The 12,708-nt window shown below is 41.2% G+C and overlaps 1 protein-coding gene across 2 annotated transcripts in view; it reads right to left on the reverse strand.

Moving 5' to 3' along the window:
* The window catches only part of LOC149852365 (neuronal acetylcholine receptor subunit alpha-7), a 104,187-nt gene that overhangs the window by 34,028 nt on the left and 57,451 nt on the right, over positions 1 to 12,708 (reverse strand). The window lies entirely within an intron of this gene.

A 12,708-nucleotide genomic window follows, 5' to 3' on the forward strand; every position in this document is an offset into this window, starting at 1 on the left:
GATTTATCTATTAATCAAATCTGCTCTGTGTTCGAACTAAAATACTCCACCATCCTGTGCACTCAGCCCCTGCGCATTTTCAAATGCCTATGGGAGCAATTTACCTAAACCTTGCCAAATGAGGTTTAGATAAAAGCGTCCCACGGCCATTTTTAAACACACAGGGGCCTAATAAACATGACAGCGAGTTGTTCTAATCAGAGCCGCTGTCTGGGAACTGCTCTATTAAAAAAGTCCCTTCCCCACACCCTGAGTACATGTGTAGGCAGCCATTGTATTTTTTTCTTCTGACACACGGCACATAAATGCATCTTGGGCTGTCTGGTACTACAAAAAGAGTAGCCCTTGTAGGAATCTGCCTCCGTACTTTTTGTTTCTCCAATAAAATATGAAGATAATTAGATATATCATGCTCGTTTATTTCATGTTTGTATTATCATTTTTAAAGGAAGGAACTTGAAAAATGAAACATAAGAACAATTTTTTTAAAACCTCTCTCCACATAGACTTTGTAGGTAGCATCTTTACTGAATTTCGCTTTTCTTGCTTTGTTTTCAGTGAACATGGGGACAGCAGCTTGCAGATCAATATTCTCCTTGGCTTGGGTCTCATTCAAAATTAAAACAAAATCCAACAAACAAAAATGAGCCTTCATAGAATAAAAATGGTTTTATAAGCTTACAGATTGAAAAACTCCATTTTCTGCTTGTGACAGATACAGGCAATAACATCCTGAGTGTCTCATACACATTTGGAAACAAGTGCAATGCTTAATTTTGCACAGATACTCTGATACAGCTTTTTGGGTATGTTCCAGACTTCAATTATTGCTAGTAAATTGTTCATTGCAAAAAATAAATTTGTGTCAGAGGATCTCTCTTCACCGGGATGTCTATCTTCTAATATTTTTGCTTAAAACTATGCACTGCTGTTGTGATTCTTTGCTAGATACTGTAGATGTTTGGAGATGCGTGCAAAGGACTGATCAGCTTACAATGCTCCTTAATTTGTAAAAATCTTTCTTCTAGTGACTGCGAGGCAATATTCAAAACAGAACAAGGGAATAAGACTGTGTTATTCTTTTTCGGATTAGGTAACTATTCACTTCTGGCCTCATAACCAGTCTCTGTTTTTGCTTTCTACTGCTGTTTTCCTTGTGGAAACTAGCCATGATATCCAGCTTATCAGCCAGTTCCTTTGCCTTACCCAGGACAATTGTGAATCCCATATAAGAGCAGTAGTTCAAAAATAAATTCTTGGAGACTTTTAGTTGATGCACAGTCTGTTTGATACCCAGGTGGATGTCCTGAAGCATTTAATTTGCAACATTAATTTCTTGAAATATACCATGCCACATGAAAATAAATACTTAACAAGAATTTATAGCTTCAGATATTTTCAGCCAGCAATTTAAATTTTGGTTCCTGTGGCTCCCTGTAGATTTCACCGGCAATGGAAACTGAAATACCACAGATTTTTAAACCTTGGTAACAAAATATACATATCTTGTCAATTAAGCTTTCCCGTCTTGTTTCACCAATTCTAAAACGTATGTCTGTACCATGCCTCAGTGCTACAACAAGGCTACAAGAACAATGTAAACACTTTGAAACACTTAAAAGGTATCACAATTTATCAGCATAACAACTTACAGAGTCCTGAAGTGCACACTCACAGGACATGTTGCACAAGTAAAAAATAAAATATTATTATTGTAATAATAATAATAGCTTTCATTGAGTTCCAAAAATCTCTTCTGAATTCTCTTGCATTTGCCTCTTATATTTACTCCACTGATTTAGCCTCAGCCACTCAGATCACTAAGTGAGCTGCCCACTTCTTTTAACTGTTAAAGAGATTCTGCCATTCCGATGCCTAAACAATGTCACGTTCCAAACCCAAGGAAATGTTCTTGAATTGTTACACTGGCTACTCTTACTTCTTCTGCTGCCTCTGCAGAAACAAATTAACAATCGTCATCTACTCTTGCTTATTAATGTCTGTGCAAATTTGTGTGCATCAAGGGTAACAGAATAATACTTGGCAGCTCTCACAGCAGAAATAATTTCCTTTTTTGATCATGTTCCCAACAACTTGAAATAATTCTACTTTGAATATTTTTGCTCAGATAACAGCAAGGTAATTTTCTGGAGATTTTGTTTCATCACAAGGTCCCAATTCCCAAGAAATTCCCCTAATTTTCCATTATGGAATAAATAGAGCTTATCTATTGAACATCAAGGGAAATGTTTTTATGCCATATAGTCTGATCAGAGCAAAAAAGCCTTTCCAAAACAGCTTGCCAGTATTCTAGCAAATAATTATTTTGGCACTTGTATTCTTTATCAATCATTTGATCTTGCTTCAGTCTAATTCCAACATCTGTGCACAGCTGATACCTCTTCATATGATCTGCCAGTGTTTCAAGTTTCACAGAATATTTTACATGGAATTTTTTTCCAACCCTGTCCATCATTCTTGGCTAAAGGAAAGTCTCTATAAACAAACAGTCTGCGAAGCAACACACACAATCTGAGAGTGGAGCAGAACAATTACTCTCACTTTACATGTTTGTGTTCTCCATTTGAAAGCCCAGGTAAAAATGGAAAGACTTAATTTGCTTTCATTAGTATACAAAGGAATTTATTGCAATGTTGCAATGGCCTAGATTCATAAACAAAAGGCCATCAGGCAGGATCTTTCAAAGCATCAATTCTCAGTTTCTTCATCTATAGATTCCTCTGTATTCCCTGAATAATTGTACAAATACATCTAGCTGTTATTGCTAAAAAAAAAACCAAAACACACAGCCACATCCATTGATGGAGATTCCTCCATTTTTTCTTGTTCGTTTCTTTTGAACCTGCTGGCTTTCTTTTTTTCCTGATAGGTCCTTCTTCAGTAACAAGGCTACTTTCAAAAGTTGGAATACTGACATTTTGCTTAGATGAACATTCACCACAAGAAGATCCCAATGCAGCAACTGGAAGCAAAACAGCTCATTTCAGAAATTTTTGGACTATTTGGGTTGCAATATTTGGGTCACTTCCTTTTTGCAATAAACTAGTCCCAAAATATTTCCCTATTTTTGGAAATGACTGCCACTATTGTTTTCAGTTTCAGCCATGGTGATTTACTATCACTAATGACCACCCATGAAATATATATGTATGCAAATACAAGATAATCTAAACATTCCTAAACAAAGTAGGAACTGATTCATCCAAAAGGAAAACCCCACCTTTTCCTGTTGATATCTAGCAGCAAATTCTGTAACACCAAAAATTTACCAATTTTAACCAAAAAACAATTTTACCAGCATAAATAATATTTTTTTCACATTTACGAATTCACTTTTTTTTCTTCCTAGAATAGGCAGTCAGTCACCTACTTTACCTACCTGTAATGTCAGACCAACTGCTGGACAGGATACTGACAGCACAGAATACCTGTAAGTGGCTGAACATACTGCAGGTAAGTGGGGAAATACGAAACCTGGAGGAAGATCAAGGAGGAGGGAGCATTCTCATTCTTCCTGAGAAATCAGGACAATCAACGAGTTACTCAGGTGCCTGTACATGAATGCACAGAGCCTGAGAAACAAGCAGGAAGAATTGGAAGTCCTCGCACAGTCACAGAACTATGAAGCGATTGGAATAGCAGAGACTTGGTGGGAGCTCACATGACTGCAGCACAGTCGTGGATGGGTACAAACTGTTCAGGAAGGACAGAGAGGGAAGAGGAGGAGGAGGAGTTGCACTTTATGTAAAAGACCATATGACTGAGCTCCAGTATGAAACTAGAGATAGGCCTGTCAAAAGTTAAGGTTAGAAGAGAGTACAACAAAGGCAATATTGTAGTGGGTGTCTGCTATAGAGCACCAGACAAGGAGATAGTGGTGGATGATACTTTCTTCAAATAGCGAGCATAAGTTTCCCCCGATTACAAGCCCTGGTTATCATGGGGGACTTCAATCACCCTGACATCCGCTGGGAGGACTATGCAGCAGTGCACAGGCAATCCAGAAAGATTTGATGAGTGTTGCAGGCAACTTCCTGGTGAAAGTGCTGGAGCAGCCAGCCAGGGGCCATGCTCTTCTGGACCTGGGGCTTACAAACACCGATGAATTGGTGGGGAACGTAGTAGCAAATGGCAACTTGGGCAGCAGCAACCATGAGATGACTGAGTTCAGGATTCTGAAGAAAGGAAGGTTGGAGAGCAGCAGAGTCAGGACCCTGGACTTCAGAAAAGCAAACTTCGACTCACTCAGGGAATTCATGGGAAGGACCCCCTGGGAAGCCAGTCTGAGGGGGAGAGGAGTCCAGAAGAGCGGTCTGTATTTTAAAAGAAGCCTTAATGAAAGTGCAGGAACAAACCAACCTGATGTGCAGAAAGACTAGCAAGTGTGGCAGAAGACCAGCTTGGATTGGCAGGGAACACTTCAGTAAACTAAATCACAAAAAGGAAGCTTATTATTATTAGGCAACCAACTAGGGAGGAGTATAGGAGTATTGCTCAGGCATGCAGGGATGAAGTCAGGAAGTCCAAAGCACAATTGGAGTTGCAGCTAGCAAGGGACGTGAAGGGTAACAAGAAGGGTTTCTACAAGTATGTCGGTAGTAAAAGGAGCACCAGGGGAAGTGTGGGTCCCATACCAAATGAGGGAGGCAACCTAGTGACAGAGGATGCAGAAAAAGCCAAAGCGCTCCATGCCTTTTTCACCTCAGTTTTCAAGGCAAGGTCAGCACCCAGACTACTGCACCAGGCAGCACAGTTTGGGGTGTAGGCAAGCAGCCAACAGTGGTGAAAGAATAGGTTAGGGACTATTTAGAAAACCTGGACATGTACAAATCCATGGGGCCAGATGGGATGCACCCGAGGGTGCTGAGGGAGTTGGCTGCTGAGATTGCAGAGCCACTGTCCATCATCTTTGAAAACTCATGGCAACCAGAAAGGTGCAGGGTGATTGGAAAAGGACAAATATAGTGCCCATATTTAAGAAAGGGAAAAAGGAGGATCCAGGGAACTCCAGACCAGTCAGCCTCACCTAAGTCCCTGGAAAAATCATGGAGCAGATCCTCAAGGAATCCATTTCTAAGCACTTGAAGGAGAAGTGATTAGGAAGGTCAGCATGGACTCACCATGGGCAAGTCACACCTAACCAACCTGACTGCCCTCTATGATGAGATAACTGGCTCTGTGGATGCAGGGAGACTAGTGGATATGATATACCTTGATTTTAGCAAGGCTTTGATACGGCATCCCACAATATTCTCGCAGGCAAGGTAAGGAAGCATGGGCTGGATGAATGGACTGTAAGGTGGATAGAAAATGGGCTGGGTTGTCAGGCTGAGAGGGTAGTAATCAATGGCTCGATATCTAATTGGCAGCCAGTATCAAGTAGAGTGCTCCAGGGGTCAGTCCTGGGGCCGGCTTTGTTCAATATCTTCATCAACGACCTGGAAAATGGCACAGAGTGCACCCTCAGCAAGTTTGCATATAACAGCAAGCTGGTGGGGGGGAAGTTGTAGATATGCCAGAGGGTAGGGCTAGGATTCAGAGTAACCTAGACATATTGGAGGATTGGTCCAAAAGGAATCTCATGAGGTTCAACAAGGACAAGTGCAAAGTCCTGCACTTAGGAGGAAACAATCCCATGCACCAGTACAGGCTGGGGGCTGACTGGCTGGGCAGCAATTATGCAGAAGAGGACCTGGGGGTTACAGTGGACAACCAGCTGAATATGAGCCAGCAGCGTGGCCTTGTTACAAAGAAAGCTAATGGCATACTGGGCTGAATTGGTAAGCATGTTGACAGCAGGTCAAGGGAAGTGATTATTCCCCTCTGTTCAGCACTGGCGAGGTTACCTCTGGAGTACTGTGTTCAGCTTTGGGGCCCCTACTACTGAAAAGAAGTGGACAAATTGGAGAGTCCAGTGGAGGATGACAAAAATGGTTCTGGGGCTGGGGCACACGACTTCTGAAGAGAGGCTGAGGAAACTGGGCTTATTTAGTCTAGAAAAGAGGAGACAGAGGGGATTTAATAGCAGCCTTCAACTACCTGAGGTGGGGTTCAAAAGAAGATAGAACTGGACTGTTCTCAGTGGTGACAGGTAACAGAACAAGGAGCAATGGTCTCCAGTTGCAGCAAGGGAGGATTAGGTTGGATATTAGGAAGAATTTTCTCACCAGGAGGGTAGTAAACCACTGGAACAGGTTACCCAGAGAGGTGGTGGAAACTCCACCCTTGGAGGTTTTTAAGACCCAGCCAGACAAATCTTTGGGTGGGATGATTTAGTTGGGGATGGTCCTGCTTTGAGCTGGGGGCTGGACTTGGTGTGACCTCCTGAGGTCCCTTCCAACCCTCATTTTGTACAATTCTAAGGGATTTTTCAGGGGCATGGCAGCTCTTACACCACAGCCCTTTCACACATGTACCTGAAGAGACTGTGGGCATGTCCTAAGCTTCCCTGTCATCTGGCATTCTTCAGCTGTTCCCCTTTGGGAAAAGCCCTCTGCAGCCCATGTAATTTAAGCCAAGTCTGTACTATGCCTAAACTGGAAGCAGTGGAGCCACAATCCTAATCAGTCCACACAAAGCAAATGCATCTGTACTGCTTCCAATTTTGGAAGCCCTCTGCATGGAGCAGCATGGTATGCTCAGGATACTGCTGGTGGTCATGCTAAGTTAACTGTGTAGACATGATGTCAGAGTAGTCCTCTAATGAAATAGCCCAAAACAAAGATCACCTTTGTGATCCACAGATCCTAGTCAAGCATTGCTCTGTGCTCCTCAGCTGCAGCTAAGAATTGAGTCAGCATTTACAGTTCTTTGCTTTATTTTCAAAGCAAAAGGCATTCTTTGCAGCGCTCCATTTCTAATGGATTCTCACACACCAGTACCTCATCATAGTAAATATAAGTCCTGCACCAACTGGAAATAATGAACTTTTCTTTTGCCTGCTCTTGTACTACTGTGTCTATCAGTGCTGCAGAGCTATAGAAGCAGTCTTTAGCCTGTCAGATATTTGTGTAGCCATAATTATGATGTGCACTACCATAATCTCATAGTCTTCATCAATACTATCCAGTACAGAAGACTTATTAAAAGATTAGCAGTGAAGCAAGTAAGCACATGCTTGGAGGCTTGGAGCTGGTTACAGAGCTCTTTTCCTGGCTAACATTTAATATCCAAATGGCATCACTGAAAGGCTTTCAATGCTTTCCAGCTCATCTCCATTCAAGCATTCCCTGGCTGCAAATTTAGATGTGGACTAAATCACATTCAGAAGAACAGCGTTTTGATATGTGTTAAGTGCTGACATGACCCACATACTATCTTTGAAGCATATGCTACAAGACAGTCACACTTCAATAGCTCTGTTCCTAAACAGCATGAAACTGCATATCCTGGAAGCTTTACCAGGCTGTTTACATAAAAATGCTTTGACACTCCCTTGCATGACCTATTTTATTTCCTTGAAACAGATGTTGCACTTCACCCTGAACTGTCTGGCGCTTTGGTCAGGAAGCAGCAAGGTACACATGGGCAATGGGTGCAGAATGGCATTTTGCTTGGTTTTGCTTTAACTTGCTTTGTTTTTTCTCATGTTTTCTGTGACATTTTCCAAGTCTTTCAGGATGCCCTGCATCACTTGCTCCCCATATTATTAAAGTTATAAACAGACAGAACTCTGGCATATAATACTGCCATTGATTTGCAGTGAGGCTTCAATGCCAAATGTCAGTTTTTAAAGAATAAACCTAACAAATATAGACACAGTCTGGCACTTTAACAATCTTGTGACACTTGCCAAAAATCTATGACAGGCATTCAGAATTAAAAGAAAAAAAAAATTACCATAAGGCATTTTGGAAACAATGTTATCTATCACTCTACTAGGGCACCATTAACACAAAATATTCGGCATAATCCTAAATGGTATTTATGGTAGACTCGTGTTGTATTTTGGGTCCATGAAATAAAAGTTCCAATCAACCTCAATTAATTTAAAAATTCTCTTATATTTTTACCTTACAAGAATTATGTCAGCAGAAAAAAGAAAAGCAAAACAATGTTTCTAGCAACCACTTTCAACAGCTGGATGCTATACATATAACATCATAAATGGGACACTTTCGCCTTCGTACAGAGATTGCTATACAGATCACTGACAGTTGCGTTCAACATTTGCCTAATCTGTGTTTGATTACCGCTCTGCATTGCACCATCTCTAATGCTGTCAGCCTGACAAATGATCTGAGATGTGCAATGCCTGCTGCTTTGGTTTTACAGATGTCAATTATTTGAGGTAGGCTTAAATCAGGCTATCTGATTAGTTTTGTTCTTAGTTCTTTGTTCTTTTTTGTTCCTGCTTATTCCACTAACAATTCTATCTTCAAATGAACTAGCTGCATTGTTCAAGTTTTCACTCCTTAACTTCTGCAAGCTGCTTCCCCATTTTCTAATTTCTCCTAAAAAAAAAAAATTTAAGTCAGTTTTATTGTCACTGCATTATTGATGAAACCCTTTAATTATTTTGCTTTTTTTACTTTGTCAACTTCTTGATCCCATGGAAAGTAACTATACATTTTTACTGCTTCCTCTTCCTGCAGAAATTAGAAATGTAAAGAGATTCTCTATATCTGGCCTTTTGACTGAATCCTTTAGCATTGCTCAATACTGTACTTCGCATGTTTTCAGCTGCCCATCTTTCAAACTGTGTGTGTTTGGTGGCTTCACAAAATTAATTTAAGGTTCAGATAACCAGAACTGATAGAAATGACTGCCATTTAGACCAGTTCTCAGACTGACATTCTTTGATCACCAGTAGTCTACACAGCAGCTCGTACTACTCCAGACAGCTACCTGGTTTTATGGTTTGCCATGTGCTTTCCTGCTGCTATATTGTATTGAGAGAGATAAGCTGCTATATTATATGAAAAGATGGAACAAATACTTTCTTATTACTTTTCCAGAGGTTGGAAAAGCAGCCATATAAATATTAGGCCAATGTGAAGCTTCAGGTGGCAATTCAATTCAGAGGAGATTCAGCCCAATTCGGTGGCCAAATCTCCAAATCTGAATTGAATCAGGGGACCAGTTTAAAGGTCCAAATCGATTCAAAGCTCTCCAAATCTTTATACAAAAGATTCGGAGAGCTTTGATGATTCGCGCAGTCCCCAGTGGCTGCAGCAGGGAGCTGCAGCCAACTCTAAGCTGGTAAGTACTAGGGTCAGGGATCATGGGGGGATCCCTGCCAGCCTCCCTCCCCCTCCCCCCCATTCCCCCAGCCCCACCATGGCTGCCCTGCCTGCCCCAGCTCAGTACTTTAAAAACAAAAAACAGTGCTCACCAGGTGTTACCGGGTATGTGTGTGGGGGGGTTGATCCCTGCTGCCCCTCACTGCCCCACGCTGCATGGGGAACTCTACCACGAGCCTCTCAACCACCCCCCACACACACCTCCCATGGGTGCCCCACCCAGGCCAGCTCTGGCCCATTAAGGAAAACAAAAACCCAAGAAAAGCCCCAGGACTCACCGTTCCTGCAGCAGCTTCGGGGCTTCAGGGGCTCATGCAGAGCCCTCCATATGGTGTGGGGCAGTGGGGATTGCCCCGTGCCGACAGCAGTGGTGAGTCTGGGGGGGGGGGCTGGTTCTTAAAGAGCTGGAGCTGGCCCGGGTGGGGCACCAGGGGTCACCCCCCGGTGAGCACCAGGGCTATTTTTTAAACAAGTGGCAGGAGCTAGTGCAGGAGGGGCAGCCATTGCCCCTTCAGGAAAGGAGCAGAAGATGGACCTGGCTTGGCTGATTCAGCCGAATCAAATCAGGACAGCAATTTGAATCACCAGATTGTATCACTGTCCCCCAAAACAGCCAAATCCAAATCCAAAGTGAATACCAGCCACTTCGCACAGGCCTAATAAACAGGATATGATGGTAAATGGAACAAAAAACAACCCATTAAATAATCTACACATTATAATGACGTCCAAACTAGGGGGAAAAAAACTTTCTTACTTTAACTGGGTCGCATCTTCAAGCTAACACATGCAGTTTTGTGCACAGCCAGCCAAGGCATGTTTATCACAAAGTACACACAGAAGCTAGACATATTTATTTTTTTAACTCTGCAGCTACTTTTCTACTGAAGCCAAGAAAGATTTAGGGTAGATGAGGTCAGGGAACAGCAAAGGAGAGATTTAAGATCACTTCTGTGAGACTGCAGCCATGTGGCCAGTTTAGCTTCCTGCTGGAACCCAGAGCATATATAGGACTATTGCTGGACTGTCTCCACAGTCAGGAGGAGGATGGGGATCTCCATGAAGACTGCCCATGAACAAAAGTTGTTCATGTAAATTCCTGGTTAATATTCCCACTCTCTAACTGAAAAATTAATTTAGCAATCAGATACTTGGATGATGGATAAAACATATATAAGATATTTGATATATATCTGTATTTGTAAGCAGAAATGTAAGAAGATTTCAGTGCAACTGGATAATAAAGTGAAGTAAAAAAGGATGACATCTATTGAAAACAAAACAGTATTATAAAAGACAACCACTGATTACAATGGGCTTTGAATCTGACCAATATAAACACATTACCCATAAACAAAGGCTTACATTTTAACTGCTTTTACCCATATTCCATAGTCTTTAAAATCTGTACACTGACCTTGAGCAGCAGATAGAGATATGATTAAATCAACTGATCTCACTACTGGTATCTTCCCTATTCCAGATGAAGTGAATACAAAGACAAATAAATCAAAAGATACAATCTGAAAATGCAATAAAATCAGGACTTCCTGCAGAAGAGAACTCAAAGATAAGAAACAGAGGAGGGAACAGAAAAACGATAGCTGCCAGAGAATGAATTGTCGTCTTTTAATCTGTGCTTAGAAATCAGAGTGACTGCTGTCATTGAAACTCAGCACTGAAAATATGTTATGTTTGATAGTTTTAATCTTATTGTAAAACTTGTCTGTAAATAGTGTGCACTGACTGCTTCCTCCCTGTCAGCATTTCTATGTGAATAGATGGAACAGCCATGCTATCCTCTGTAAGTCACCAAAATAATCTTTCATTTGCTCCCTAAGGTCTGTGAGGGAGAGAGGCATTTCATAAAAGCTACAGCAAAATGACAAAGACAGAAAATGTTTAAACTGAAAGAGTTTATCATTTTGATGAAACAGGGAAGTAAAATTTCTACTAAAGCAGCCCAGCTGTAACAGTAAAACTACAGTCAGTGGTAAGACCATTCCATAAATGTGACTTAGTCCAACCAGATGTTTCCCTATTACAGATGGAATAAGGAGAAAGCCAAGTCCCTCTCCCCTCTGCTACAAGGTGGAGGGAAAGCTCCTGACCTTCACTCCATTCAAAGGAAGCACTGACCTATGGATATAGCACCATTAGGAACCCATATGACTAGGCAGGAGAATAAGAGGGAACAGTTACATGGCTCCCTTTGACAGGGAGCTCTGCTTGGAGTGCTAGGTCTCCCCCAATAGCCCAATCTTCCATACTAAAAGCCAAGCTGCAATCTTCCTCTCTCATCTAGCCTGCTTTAATCTATAGAGCACAAAGGAGGACTAGTTACAGTACCAGTTATAGCATGCTGTATGCAAAGATGGTTCCCATAAGCTGTGTGGCTGAAACAAATAAGGATTATGTATTATTGTTTCAAAATAAAAATCTTAAAAGACGTGATGCAAGCTGGAAGTAAAAGTGCCAAAGTATGTGGAAAATTCTCCTTGCTTTCAGTCAATCTTCATCCTGTCTGCTCTTTCAGCTAAGACCATGTCCCATTATCCTGCTTCAGCTGGCTAACTTAGAATGACAGTCATTAATGCCTAGCTAACAGAAAGCGGTACAAGTCAGATCAAAATAAACTGGAATGGACATCCCTCACATGGCAATCTTTGAAAATCCTATTATATGACTGCACTGTAAAAATGGGAGTGAAACCTATTAGCACTTTTGTCCCCATGACAGTGTCAAGAATAAGATTATACGAAGCCAGATTCAGCACCAGTGTCATTTATAATTTCTCATTTCAGTCATTAAAGGACACAAGCACAGAATCTAGAATTCAGTGACAAATGCTGAGCTCTACCATTTTGTTAAAAAATGAACCATGGTACCAATGTTAAAAATATGGCTACAGTTTTTTTTTCATATATACTCTACCTTTCAACTGGAAAACAAATCAGGTAGACAAACATGCTCAACAGCCTACTTGGGGCAGTACAGGTAAAGAGTTTTGAAAGTTAACCTTAAAGAATGCTTTTTCTTTTTTAGTTGTCTTTGAAGCTGCACTAAGTTTTAAAAAAAAGAACATAGCAAGTAATAGCACCTTGTAGTCATGGCCATCAGATTAAAACCCCCACACGGTTCTTTATGGATACAGGTTGAAAATGGAACAAAACATGGACAGGCTGATGTCCTCAATCAGAACGATGGCAGCAGATCACAGGAATAAATTACTACTTTAGGATAAGCCCACCATCTATAAAAGTACCATCTGGAGGGTTTCTGAACAAGGTTAGTAAAATATGGAAGTAAATATATGAAATTATATTTTGCATTCCTTCACTCCCAAAAGTATTAAGAAAAAGTCCTGGATTTGTTGTAATGTGTAGTGACATGCAGCTGTAGCTACTATACAGGAATCCCAAATATTGACACTTTCAGAAGACAA

The sequence above is a fragment of the Crocodylus siamensis genome, chromosome 15 (assembly GCF_052110815.1).
Source record: "Crocodylus siamensis isolate JL-2025a chromosome 15, ASM5211081v1, whole genome shotgun sequence".
NCBI lineage: Eukaryota > Metazoa > Chordata > Crocodylia > Crocodylidae > Crocodylus > Crocodylus siamensis.